Raw genomic sequence first — 14,014 nt, forward strand, 5'->3', positions numbered from 1 at the left:
TCTTTCTCTTTTACTCTCACACTTCCAACTACTTTCTGGCATTCTCAGGCATTCCATCTTATGTGACTTGGAATAACAGAAATGACATTTTTTTGGTAACGCTGAATGATATCCCCATTCAATAAATGCTACTTGGATAACTGGCTAGACATATGCAGAAGATTCAAAATAGACCCCTTTCACTTACACAAAAATCAACTCAAAATGAATTAAAGACTTAACTGTAAAACCTAAAACTATAAAGACTAGAAAAAAAATTGTAGCAAATACCACTCTGAACACTGGCCCAGGCAAAGGCTTCATTACCAAACTCTGAAAGCAATTGCAACAAAAACAAAAATCGACAAATGGGACCTAGTTAAACTAAAGAGTTCTGTCTAATAAAAGAAACTATCAACAGAGTAAACAGACAACCTGTAGAATTGAAGACAATGTTTGTAAACTATGAATTCAACAAAGGTCTAATATCCAGAATCTATAAGGAATTCAAACAAATCAACAAGAAAAATAACTTAAAAAATGGGCAAAGGACATGAACAGACACTTCTCGAAAGAAGACATATATGTAGCCAACAAACGTATGAAAAAATGCTCAATATCATTGATCATCAGAGACATGTGAATCAAAATCATAACAAGATACCATCCCATACCAGTCAGAATGGCTATTGTTAAAAAGTCAAAAAATAACAGATTCTGGTGAGATTGTGGATAAAAGTTATACCCCTATCCATTACACTGCTGGTGGGAATGTAAGTTAGTTCAGCAACTGTAAAAGGCAGTGTGGCTATTCCTCAAAGAACTTAAAAAAGACTCACCATTCAACTGAACAATTCTATTATTGGGTATATACCCAAAAGAATATAAATCATTTTGCCATAAAGACACATGCATGTGTATGTACATCACAGTACCATTCACACTAGCAAAGACATGGAATTAACATAGCTGCCCATTGATGTCAGACTGGAGAAAGAAAAGTTGGTACATGTTTACCATACAATACTATGTGCTATTAAAAAAAAAAAAAATGAGATAATGGCTTTTTCAACAACATGGATGGAGCTGGAGGCCATAATCCTAAATGAATTAATGCAATAACAGAGAACCAAATACCTTGTGTTCTCTCAAAACATTGAATACACATGGACACAAAGAAGGGAACAATAAGACACTGAGATCTATTTGAAGGTGGAGGATTTGGTGAGGGTGAGAATTGAAAAGACTACTTATTAGGTATTATGCTGATTACATGGGTGACACCAAATTCCCATGACACTCAATTTACCCATGTAACCAATCTGCACATGTACCCCTTAAACCTATAATAAAAATTAGAAAGAAAAAATTAAAAAATTAGAGACATATTTTATAGTATTTCAATGGAATAAGCTGGATTACAACAAATACATCTATACTATAAGATAAAGAATCTCTGTTTTCCTGTCTTGAAAGACAAATAAAACACTGTGAACATCTGACATCTGAATCCAAAAGTTGGGAATGTAAAGCAAAGTTTAAATTTCTATTGTTTAGGACTAAATATGAAATAAAATTGCTTAAAAACCTCTTGCATTAGAACATTCAAATGTTTATTCATAGTATTTTCATTCTTATTCTGGCCCATACATTGCTGGATGAAGCCCGTTTATTCTAAAAATTGATACAAATTTCATTTTGTGTCTCTTTTAAAGACATTTGTGAAATTTAATTAAATCAGTTGAAGAAAAGTAAAGACTTCCAAAGACTCAACTGTCAATACAGCATTGTGTTTGAGTGCACAGCCTCTGGAATGGTGCAGAACTGGATTTAAACCTCAATTCTGCCAAAACCTACCTCGTATCTACATTACGTTAGTTACGTTATCTTTCTGAGTCTATTTCTTGATATATTAAAAAGGGCATATCAATATGAACCTTATAAATTGTTATAAAAATTGAATTAGATAATTATTTAGTGTTTAAAATGATCCCTGGTACATAAATGGCTCTCCTTACGTGGAAATCAACATCCTGGCATACAGTAGGTGCTCAGTGAAGACTTGTTCAATAATAGAGTAGAATATCTTTCTAAAGAATGCAGGATTAAGAATAAATTTTCAAGTTTGTGTTTAAACATTGTGCAGAATATGAGAAAAAGGTATCAAGAGGACATTTTTTCCTGCTTAGTGCTGTCCATTGCTGCAGTCTCATGCATTGAGCACTTGGAAATTCCTGAAAGATTTTTCATGCACTATTGCTAATCTTTTGTTAGTTTCCTACTTCCTGTGGTAGGAAGGACTCTGCAATAACCTGAGATCACATAACAACTTGGCTGCTGCTGCCTCATATTTTAATTGCTTTCATCTTGCATCTCTGTATTTGAAGAAAATCAATATAAAAATCTATTGAAATTTACATTCATTTGTATTTTTAGAAATTTTAAAATACTTCACCCACATTGTCTCATATAATACCGGTAATGGCCTTGTAAAGTCTGAAATTCATAGATAAAGAATTTGAGCATAAAGTTGTGACATGGTTGAATGTCTATAGGAATAAGCAAAGCCTGTCTCCTAACTCTTGATTCCCTGCCTGTCACCTCCAGTTTAGCCATGACACTCCTCATACTTACCCATAAAGCAATAGTTATTTCTGGTGTGTTTCCCTGGAGGGCTTCCTCTGCACAGTAGTCAAATGTCCAATCATAATCATTCCTTTTCAGATTAAAGCTCTGATCTCCCTGGGAGATCAAAGGGTAGATGTCCTCTAGAGAACCAGCTTTAAACCTTTAATTTTCCTTGTGATGTTAATATGAATGAAGAGTCTTAGGGAAAATTGCAGGTGAAACAAATACATGCGCATGAGAAGCCAGGGCTTGGAAGGCTTGAAATTCAGCTGCTGTATCAATTAGAAATTTGGCCCAGAGTCATAATTCCCCCTTCTTTGTGCACATTTTCATAAAACTCTATGTAAGTTAAAGGCTAAAAATATATGTTAATGTTTAATGCTTTTCAATTTTGGACCAAACTGTTAACCCCTGCTGTCAGGTTCCAACCCAAGCCGGGGTCCAAGGGGAGGAGGTGGACAGGTGGCGGGTAGCTGAAAGAACACTTGAGGGACCCATAGGTAGATGAAATATGGCTTAACTCTCTCTCTCTCTCTATCAGCTTTTGTCTCAGCCACCATCTCTAGCCGCATCCCCGCTCAGTGCTGGCTCCACAGCTCCTGCCACCCCCACACCTGCAGCTGCAGTCCCTGGTGTGCTCGCCACTTCCTGGCTCCCCATTGTCCACTTGCAAGGCGGTCAGGAGCTCTGTCTCTCAGAATCAGCAGTGCAGTTCAGTTATGTTACTTACAGACAATAGTGACTTAGAGCCAGGTGATGAGCCCACCCATAACATGGTTATATAACTGTGATTATATAATGCATGAGATTGTGTGTGTGCCTGCACTCCAATCCTGCTGTGTCATCTTGCACCAGATATTTACCTCAACCTATTCTTGACTGAAGTACAGGTATTTTCCTTACACTCCACCCACTAGGCCAAGGGAGTTCTTCTAGTAGGGAGACACACCCACAGGGCAGAACCCCCAGGCCAGTCCCCCAAGGAATGGTCAATCATGGAGGCCATGTATTAAATACCCAAGGAGTGACTTGTAAATCATACTGTAGACTCTCCCATCAGGGGACTACAATAGCCAGCCATCTGCAGTGGGGGGCTTGGAAGGTCCATGGCCAAAGCCAGGTTTTGTTCCCCTTCCTTTAGGGGTGTTGAGGCAGACCACAACAGATTCCATTCATCCCCATAACTGGTTGGAGGAGGTCATCCTTCCTCCCTTAGGTCTTGCCACATGTCTTGGCCCCAAACGGGCCAGTGACCAACTAGTCAATTCTGTATCTTCCAGGTAGTTAACCACAGGTTAAGCCTCAATAAACTGCCCAACTATTGGTGCAGATTACCATAGGTGTCACCTCCTTGGTGATCACCATCCACACTGCTCTGAGTTCAGCCCATTGGCTACTTCGTCCACACCCAGTATCAAACCATATGCTATCAGTATAAAGCTGGACCACAACAGTGGTCAAGGTAGAAGTAGCACCCTGGATGGACCCATCCATATATCATGCCCCATCATGGATGCGGGTGGGGGGGAGGCCCTGTTTAAACAGTTATGACTCAGGGTCTAAGGGTGCCTCAGGCTGACCCATGGCCTTATCTTGAATCAGGACTACAGGTCCCAAGACTTCTCATAATTCTATTAAGAGGCTCATACTCAGAGTATTCCTCCGTTCTAAGTAGGCACCCCACTTTGCTAAAGTGGATGACTGTGCCATCCCATTCCTGGGGGTTGTTACCCATGAACATATCCACCTCCCTATTGGGTAAGTTGTCTACATAATGACCATAGTCTGTCCCATTACACTCTCATGAGCCTGAAGGGCAGCATATGAAGCTGCTAACTGCTTTTCTGTTAATGCGTACTGGAGCTCAGCTCCCTTTCAAAGTTGAGATTAAAAGCCTATGTTCTGTTCTAAAGTGCTCCATGTGCTGCTGTGGGCCCCATCCAAACCCATCTGTTGTCACATGCACATCAAGCTCAAATGGGTGCTCCTGGTCAATGATTTGTAGGGTCTGTGCTTGCTTAATAGCCCACTTGGATACCAAAAACGTTGTCTCAGCTTCATTGTCTGAAACCCAAGTAGCCCCCTTTTCTGTCAACCGATACAATGGTTTTATCATTTGAGCCAAATGGGGCACAAACACCCAGCAATACCCCAGGAGGCCCACAAAGGTCTGCAGTTGCACAACTGTGGTGGGCCAGGGATATGACTCTTAAAAATTTGGCAGGCAATCCTGGTCCTTGGACCCTGGATTTATGGGTTGTCCAACCACATGTGTTAAAATCTTGTCACAAGAGGGGTGTCGCTGCTTGTAACTCTGCAAGAGAATCAAACATTAACATAATATCATCAACATAATGGAACAGGTGGACCCCCTTTGGACATTACCAGGTGGCTAAATCTGTGACAACGAGACCGTGACACATGGTGGGGCTATGCACATAGCCCTGCGGCAACATTGTAAAAGTCCATTGTCGCCCTTCTCATGTGAATGCAAACTGTTCCTTGCTCTCTAGAGCAATGTCAGTTGAGAAGAATGCATGAGTCAAGTCCACCACATAGTGGTACTGTCCCTATTACATTGTCAAGTAATCCATCAAATCCATGATAGATGGCATAGCTGCCAAGCCATGTAAAATATCCACTCCCAAAATGTAATTCAGGTATAGGAGAGACAAACACAGTGTATAAGTGGGGAGCCAAGCAGTTGATGCCAGCGTGCGAAGATACAGGTTACACTCAATGACCAGCCTTCATAGCCATGTATATATGTAGCCTTGCCTGGAAACTTATCCCAGTTCCCATAGACAAGGCTATAATCTGCACCAGTATCTGCCAGTGCCAGCACCCACTGTACCTTGGTAGGGGACCAGTGGATTGCCAATTTCATATGTGGCCTCTGGTCATCCAATGTCCCACCAAGCTGGGCACCTCAGCCAATTCCCTAATCAAACACAAAAGGCTGTATTCCTCCACTCATCTGCAAGTAATACATGAGCTGGAGCATCCAGGCAGGACTGATTGAGCAGCATCATCCTGCACCATCGTGGGCATTTACTGGAAATGCTGCTCCAGGGACCATCACCTCCACAAAGTTAACAGCACTTCCCAGGTGGGTAGGGGTTTCCCTGAATGCTGTCAACATTGTTTGCCTAACTCATGCAACTCAGCGGGGGTGTAGGCACCATAAGAAGTGTGCTCCACCACAGTAGTGGGTTCCTGGGCCCACCCTTGGGTCTGAAGTAGCTGTTCATGCTCTATTTTCTGGTGGACCAAGGAGCAAGCCCACAGAGGGAGTTTTTGCTCCTTGGTATCAGACTAAGTGGGAGTTTCCAACTTGCACTGCATCCTGCAGGGACTGAGCATGCACTTCCCTTAGCACAGCAAAAACGCCTACCTAACTTTGCCAGCAAAGACTCACTCTTTCTTGGTGCAGTGTGCTTCCAGGTGCTTCAGTGCCTTCTCCGTGCTCATGGGGGACTCATCCACCACCAGTCATGTTTCCACCGGAGCCCATGCAAGGAGCATGGCCACATAGTCGACCCGGGATTATCGGAGACCGAGGGCTCACTCACCTTAGAACGCTGCCAAATATGCCAAATGTCAGGTTCCCACCCAAGCTGGGATCCAAGGGGAGCTGGTGGATGGGTGGCAGGTAGTTCAAAGAACACTCAGGTGACTGTAGGTAGATGGGATATGGCTTTCTTCTTTCTCTCTCCATAAGCCTTTTTCTCGACTTCCTGCTCTGACTGCAGCCCCTCAGCACCGGCTCTGCACCTCCTGCCACCCCCATGCCTACAACTAAACTCCTTGGTGCACTCACCTCTTCCTGTCTCCCCTCTGTCCACCTGCAAGGTGGCCAGTGGCTCTCTCTCTTTAAGTCAACAGCGCAATTCAGTTATGTTACTCACAGACAATAGTGGCTCAGAGCCAGGTGATGAGCCCACCCATAACATGGTTACATGACTGTGGTTATGTAATGTATGGGAGTCTGCGCCTGCACTCCAGTGCTGCTGTGTCATGCTACACCAGATGTTTACCTCAGCCTATTCTTGACTGAAGCACAGCCATTCTCCTTACACCTGCTTTTTTCCCTTATTTAATGTTCACAACACATTCACAAGGTAGTATCGTCTTAAGGGAGCAGAGAGAAAAGGGGGTTAACTAACTTGCCCAAAGTCATATGCCTTTTAAATATTGGAGTCAGGATTAGAATCTAGATTGGTCTAAATATGAAACTCATGATTTGTCTAACAATATTAAATTGCTATTGTGTTCTTCCTAGACCTTCTTAGAATCTGAAAAAAAAAATAGAATATTGATCACTATAAGAGCTCTTTGCCATGAATCTTAGCAGTGTTACTTGACTAATATTAAGTCAAACTTTGGACTATCCCTTTCTTGCCTCCAAAATGAATAAATAATGCCTCTTCTCTACCCCCATAATGTATGCAGAGATGGAAGTGAAGATGTACAAAGTCTCGCTCTTCTGCTATCATTTAACTCTCATTGTCAATCATCTTCAAAGCGTGGTTCTTCGTATTAAAATATCAAAAATATTCATATTCTAAAATTTAAATTTGGAGAAACAGTTTTTCAATCCATGTTATATTGTGTGACCACTTCAAAACAGATTTTCTAGCAAAACTAACCAAAAATCAAACTAACAACTAAATAAAAACCCATGGAAACCACAAACATTTCCCAAAGGTTAGATATTTAAAACCTTTGAAGGCACCTCCTTGTTGAGAGAACAGAGCACTGATTCCTAGTTCTCTGCTATGTAACCTAAACTCCCTTTCTTAGCTAATTCTCTATTCACTCAAATCCAGCAAAGAACAAATACTTTATTTTTAATACTTTATATACGTTCTTCATCAGCTTCATGAGTTTTTTTTTTTCTCTTGCTTAGAATGTCCTTCTTCCATAAAAACATTGACCCTTCCTCTATAAAGACAAATCCAGCTCATCTTTACCAGGAAGTAAGACCCACCTGCATCATATAGCTTAATGCTGAAGATTGAAAGCTGAGAATACCTGTGTCAACAAGGCTTAACTATTCCAAGAAAATTTTAAGCCAATAAACAACTTTGCTGATTGTTTCATGATATTCCTGCATAGCAATGTATCTGAATAAGTAGTTGGCTCATCTGGGCAAATGTTTCTCATAGGATAATGGTTACTCAGCTGGGCAAAAAAGGTTGCTTCTCAAACAGTTTACTTATTAAGATTTGCTTCACTGTGCTGTGTGCACCAATACTGAACAATTATATTGATTTATTTTTCCATTCAAATTTGGTACCTACCCTAAAAGACTTGATTTAAATTACTGGAGGTTAGATCCCGAAGTTTATAAATATCTTTGGCTGATCTCTCCTGGTAAGAGACCACTAGGTCTCTGCCAAAGTGCTGCATATTACTTCACTGGGTTTCATGCTGCTTTCTTTATTGAAGACTGTTATCATGCTGGGATTTTTTTGTTTATTTTTGGTTTTGTTTTTGTCTATAGTCAACAATGTTGTATTTTATTATTCAGATTTTTTTCAGAGGCAAGCAATAGAAACCCCAACTGAAAATTACTTAAAAAAAGGGCTTTTTTTTCCTCATGTGACTGAATAACCACAGAGAAACATAGAGTCAGGGTTTCTAGAGGGTTATAAATGTTGTTACCAGAATTTATCTCTGATCTCCCAAATCTTATCTCCAGATGGTTTCTTCTCAGGTAAGAATGCTTATTGTAGAACACGTTTGCATTTGGTTCCAGACTGAAATCCTCCCTAAGTCTGAGTTCGAGAAGCAGACTTTGAGAAAAAGATTCAAGTCCAAGTACTTTACTTGAGAGGTACAGGAAATGCCAGTGGAATGTAAGATAGGGAAAAAAAATTTTTAAGAAGTCAATAATGTGCATTATTAAATCAACTATCAATGTGGGCAACTAAAGCTTGACTTTATAGGGTGATTTGTTGCAACAGATACCCCAAATTTGTACCACCTTAAACCAGGAAGATTGAATACTTGTACTCCAACTACCATTGGTTATTTGTAGCAAGCATATTCAGACTGATGTACCTGAGGTTAGAGCAGACATATATTACTTTAGAGAAAGTCTTTCAGAGGCAACCATACGCAAACATCTGTAACTGGAAGTTGCCAGACATGCAGTAAAATCAGAAGGCCCAGAGAATATTGACAAGGTACCTTAAATAACTACTATATACATACCCCAAGTCTTCTGCATGTACAATAGTAAAATTGTTTTTCTTAGGACTAGCTTAAGTCATTTGACTGCAAGAATTGATCACTGCAAAAACTAGGAAGAGAGTGATATCGGTAATAAATGTCAGAGTAACAACCTCCAAACATCTTATCCTTCATAAATCCATGAGAACACTGGCAGAAATTTTCAGTCTTTTTCAGAACTCTGATGATTAACCAAAAGTTTGCAGATATCTAGGGAGTGTTTATTCAAGGAAAATTCTCAATGTTGATAAGAACAGTGAGATTTGGAGGGTTTTAACTACCCCTATTTTAATTCTTCTCATCTGAGCTCCACAGCAACATAGAAAACCACCCACTTACAATCATGGAGAAACCCAGCATCCTGGAAGCCACTGGAGAGAAAAGGATGAGGTTAAATCTACTTCAAGACCCTCCGGATAGTTTTTATTATTTTACATGTTAAACACAAAAGTAAACATTGGCTTAGCACATAACACAGTGATTTCATTCATAGTATGTACACCAGATAATTGAAATTATATATTACTACAAAAACTTGTACATGAATGTTTCCACCTTTGGGGCCCAAAGGTAGAAACAACTCAAAAGTCTGCCAAATGGTAGGTAGATGAACAAAATGTGTTACATTATTTAGCCATAAAAATAAATGAAGTAATGACAAATATTACAATGTGGATAAACATTGGAAAAAGTATACCAAGTAAAAGAAGTTAGACATAAAAGGGTGCCTATTGTATGATTCCATTTGTATGAAATGTGCAGACAGGAAAATACAAAGAGAAGGAAAGTTGATTAGTGATTGCCAAAGGCTGATGGTGATTAGGAATGAGGAATGACTGATAATAGGTACAAAGTTTCTTTTTCAGGCAATAACATTGTTCTGAAAATTAGATATTGATGATAGTTGCACAACTATGTATCTAGGCTGAAGACTAATGAACTATGTACTTCAAAAGTTTTATGCTATTTGTATTATATATTCATTTTTACAGAAAAAAAAATCCTGTTTTGTCTGGCCTGGGTTAAATACTCACTCCGTGTGGAATGAGAGAGGTTTCAACATACGCTGAAACTCAGTGGTTACAAAGGAAATTAAAGGTGATGTTAGCAGAAAGAGGAGTGGGTGCCACCCTAACAAAAGTAACTTTCCTTGACATACCATTTTCCATAAATGAAACCTATTTTTCAAACTATAAGAAAGTTCTCTCCTATTCTCAGTTCCATATTTAGTGCTTTATTTGTACACCCATTGATATAGTTTGGCTCTGTGTCCTCACAAAAATCTCACTTGAATGGTAATAATCCCCACATGTCAAGGAGGGGGACTAGGTGGAGATAATTAAATCATAGGGACAGTTTTCCCCATGATGTTCTTGTAATAATGAGTGAGTTCTCACAAGAGTTAGTGGTTTTATAAGGGGCTTCCCCCTTCACTCTGCCCTCATCCTCTCCCCTGTTGCCCGTGAAGTTGTGCCTTCCATCATGATTGTAAGTTTCCTGGGGCCTCCCCAGCCATGTGGAACTCTGAGTCAATTAAATCTCTTTCCTTTATAAATTACCCAATCTGGGGTATTTCTTCATAGCTTCATGAGAACACACTAGTACACCCATCAAACTCTCTTTACCCTATACCTTTTATTTATGGTTGTCTATATGTGTGTTTTTTCTCCTTTTTATGCAATGGATAAAAATCTTATTTTATAAAATTATGCAAAGAAAATAAAGGTTTTTCTGCATGTGTGATACAATTTAATTTATGGCAAAATTATTTATTTCATATAAGGTGAGAGAAATGATTTTACCTCAGGGCAATATCTAGATTCTAGATGTAGGGCAGGGCTGACATGTCATGCAAAAGTGTTTAGACGATAGAAACCACCAGTCTTTGATGTCCTTACCACATTGACACCTGTTAAGATCTGTGGTAGTCTAAGTTTTTTTGTATTCTTGGGTATTGGCTTATACCTGTTCTTACTGACATTCTTTTGTGTCTGACGAATTATTTCAAGGCTCCTTCAGAGGCTCTCTCTGTCATTTCTGGGTGTGTATCATAAATGCTTTTTGTTGTTGTTGTTGTTTTGCTACTCCTATGCCTTCTTGAAGGTTGTGACACTCTGAGTCTTTCTAAGGCTTCCTCAGCCTAAGCCATTCACATTTATTTTCATTTATACTCAAGTCTTTAAGAGATCTCTATGTCACTGTTGCCAATTCTATTGGCAGTAAAATTGAGAGGAAGTTCGTTATAGGTGAAAATTTTAGTGGATGAATGAAGTGAGGACCCCTGTATTACATATCAAAAATATTTTGCAGAGATTCTTTTATTTTCCTATGTTCTAGGTGAAGTTGCTGGATAATTGATAAGCCACTGTAGTCACCTAGCACTGGTAAATACAGAGAACACAGGTTGTATATTACCTGAGTACCTTTGACAATTGGCTCACTTTCTGAGATGTGATCACAGCTCACTACAGCCTTGATCTCCCGGGCTCACATGATTAAACTCCTGAGTAGCTGGGACCACAGATGTGCTCCACCATGCCAAGCTATGCTTTCTTGTTAGTTTTAGAGCTGGGGTTTTCACTATATTACCAGGCTGGTCTCAAACTCCTAGGCTCAAGTGATCCTTCTGCCTTGGCCTCCGAAAGTGTTAGAATTTATAGTCATGAGCCACAGCATCCACCCCTAAACCTCTTTTTAATTGATTGTCAAGTGTGAATAATAATGATAGTTTCATCTTGTAGTTATTGTAAAGATTATAAATTACATGTTGTTTATAAATTAGCACATTATATGTGTGTGTGTGTGTGTATATATACACACACACATATATATATATATATAGTAAGGCTTCAATGAATAGTAGTTATTATTTGAGTGAATTGGAGGATTTATTAAGAAGCATATTAGTGCTTTCTTTTCTTGATGTATGTTTGCTTTGTTTGCTTTGTTTTATTGGGTTTCAGCATCAGTATATAATTATCTTCATATATCCCCATCTAATCATTCAAAGAGAAGCTAGGCTATTTTTATAACATGTGACTGAAGTAACAAGGGTAAAACAATAGAGCTTTAAAGCTGAAAAGCGTTATTTTGGAGACTGATATTGTTTGGCTGTGTCTCCACCCAAATCTCAACTTGAATTGTATCTCCCAGAATTCCCACGTGTTCAGGGAGGGACCCAGAGATAGGTAATTGAACCAAGGGGGCTTTTCTTTCCTGTGCTATTCTCATAATAGTAAATAAGTCTCATGAGATCTGACAGGTTTATCAGGGGTTTCCACTTATGCTTCTTCCTCATTTTCTCTTGCTGCTACCATGTAAGAAGAGCTTTTCACCTCTTGCCATGATTCTGAGGCCTCCCCAGCCATGTGGAACTGCAAGTCCAGTTAAACCTTGTTTTGTTTCCAGTTTCAGGTATGTTTTTATCAGCAGTGTGAAAACAAACTAATACAGTAAATTGTTACCAGGAGTGGGATGTTGCTGAAAAGCTACCCAAAAATGTGGAAGCAACTTTGGAAATGGGTAAGAGGCAGAGATTGGAACAGTTTGAAGGGCTCAGATGAATACAGGAAAATGTGGGAAAATTTGGAACTTTCTAGAGATTTGTTGAATGGCATTGCCCAAAATCCTAATAGCGATATGGTCAATAACATTCAAGCCAAGGTGGTCTTAGATGGAGATGAGGAACTTGTTGGGAACTGAAGCAAAGTTGACTCTCTCTTGTTATGTTTTAGCAAAAAGAGTGGTAGTATTTTGCCCCATCCTAGAAATTTGTGGAACTTTGAACTTGAAAGAGGTGATTTAGGGTATCTGGCAGAAGAAATTTCTTAGCAGGAAAGCATTCAAGAGGTGACATGGGCACTATTAAATGCACTCCATTTTATAAGGGAGGCAGAGCATAAAACTTTGGAAAATTTGCCACCTGACTATGTGATTAAAAAAGAAAAACCCATTTTCTAGGGGGAAATTCAAGCTGGCTGCAGAAATTTTGCATAAGTAGCAAGGAGCCTAATGTTAATCCCCAAGACAATGGAGAAAATGTCTCCAGGCCATGTCGGAGACTTTCATGGCTGCCCCTCCCATCACAGGCCTCGAGGATCAGGATTAAAAAATGGTTTCCTGGGTCTGACCCAGGGTTCCCATGCTGTGTACAGTCTACGGACTTGGTGTTCTGTGTCCCAGCTGCTCCAGCTGTGGCTGAAAGAGGCCAACATAGAACTTGGGCTGTGGCTTCAGAGGTTGGAATCCCCAAGCCTTGGCAGCTTCCACATGGTGTTTAGCCATGAGTGCACAGAAGTCAAGAATTAAGGTTTGGGAACTTCCACCTAGATTTCAGAAGATGAATGGAAATGCCTGGATGCCCAGGCAAAAGTTTGCTGCAGGAGTGGGGCCCTCATGGATAACCTCTGCTAGGGCAGCACAGAAGGGAAATGTAGGGTCGGTGCCCCCACACAGAGTCCCTACTGGGCCACCATGTTGTGAAGCTGTAGGAAGAGGGCTACTGTCTTCTAGACACCAGAATTGTAGACCCACTGACAGCTTGTACCATGTGCCTGAAAAAGCTGCAGACAATCAGTGCCAGTCCATGAAAGCAGCCTGGAGGAAGCTGTACCCTGCAAAGCCACAGGGGCAGAGCTGCCCAAGACCATGGGAACCCAACTTTTGCATCACCATGACCTGAATGCGAGACCTGGAGTCAAAAGAGGTCATTTTGGAGCTTTAAAATTTGACTGCCCTACTGGATTTTGGACTTGCCTGGGTCCTGTAACCCCTCTGTTTTAGACAGTTTCTTCCATATGCAATGGCTGTATTTATCTAATACCTGTACCCCCATTGTATCTAGGAAGTAACTAGCTTGCTTTTGATTTTACAGGTTCATAGGCAGAAGGGACTTGCTTCATCTCAGATGAGAATTTGGACTATAAACTTTGGGTTAATACTGAAATGAGTTAAGATTTTGTGGGACTGTTGGGAAGGCATGATTGGTTTTGAAATGTGAGGCCATGAAATTTGAAGGGGCCAGGGGTGGAACAATGGTTTGGCTGTGTCTCCACCCAAATCTCAACTTGAATTGTATCTCCCAGAATTCCCACGTGTTGTGGGAGTGACCCAAGGGAAGGGAATTGAATCACGGGGGCCAATCTTTCCCATTACTATCACTCATAATGAA

At 40.2% G+C, this 14,014-nt stretch overlaps 1 long non-coding RNA gene across 1 annotated transcript in view; it reads left to right on the forward strand.

The window, feature by feature from the left end:
- The window catches only part of LOC123568756 (uncharacterized), a 57,011-nt gene that overhangs the window by 22,635 nt on the left and 20,362 nt on the right, over nucleotides 1-14,014 (forward strand). Inside the window, exon 2 of the long non-coding RNA XR_006692267.2 lies at nucleotides 12,253-12,366. This is a non-coding gene — a long non-coding RNA (uncharacterized lncRNA). The remainder of the gene's footprint in view (nucleotides 1-12,252; nucleotides 12,367-14,014) is intronic.

The sequence above is a fragment of the Macaca fascicularis genome, chromosome 14 (assembly GCF_037993035.2).
Source record: "Macaca fascicularis isolate 582-1 chromosome 14, T2T-MFA8v1.1".
Classification (NCBI taxonomy): Eukaryota; Metazoa; Chordata; class Mammalia; order Primates; family Cercopithecidae; genus Macaca; species Macaca fascicularis.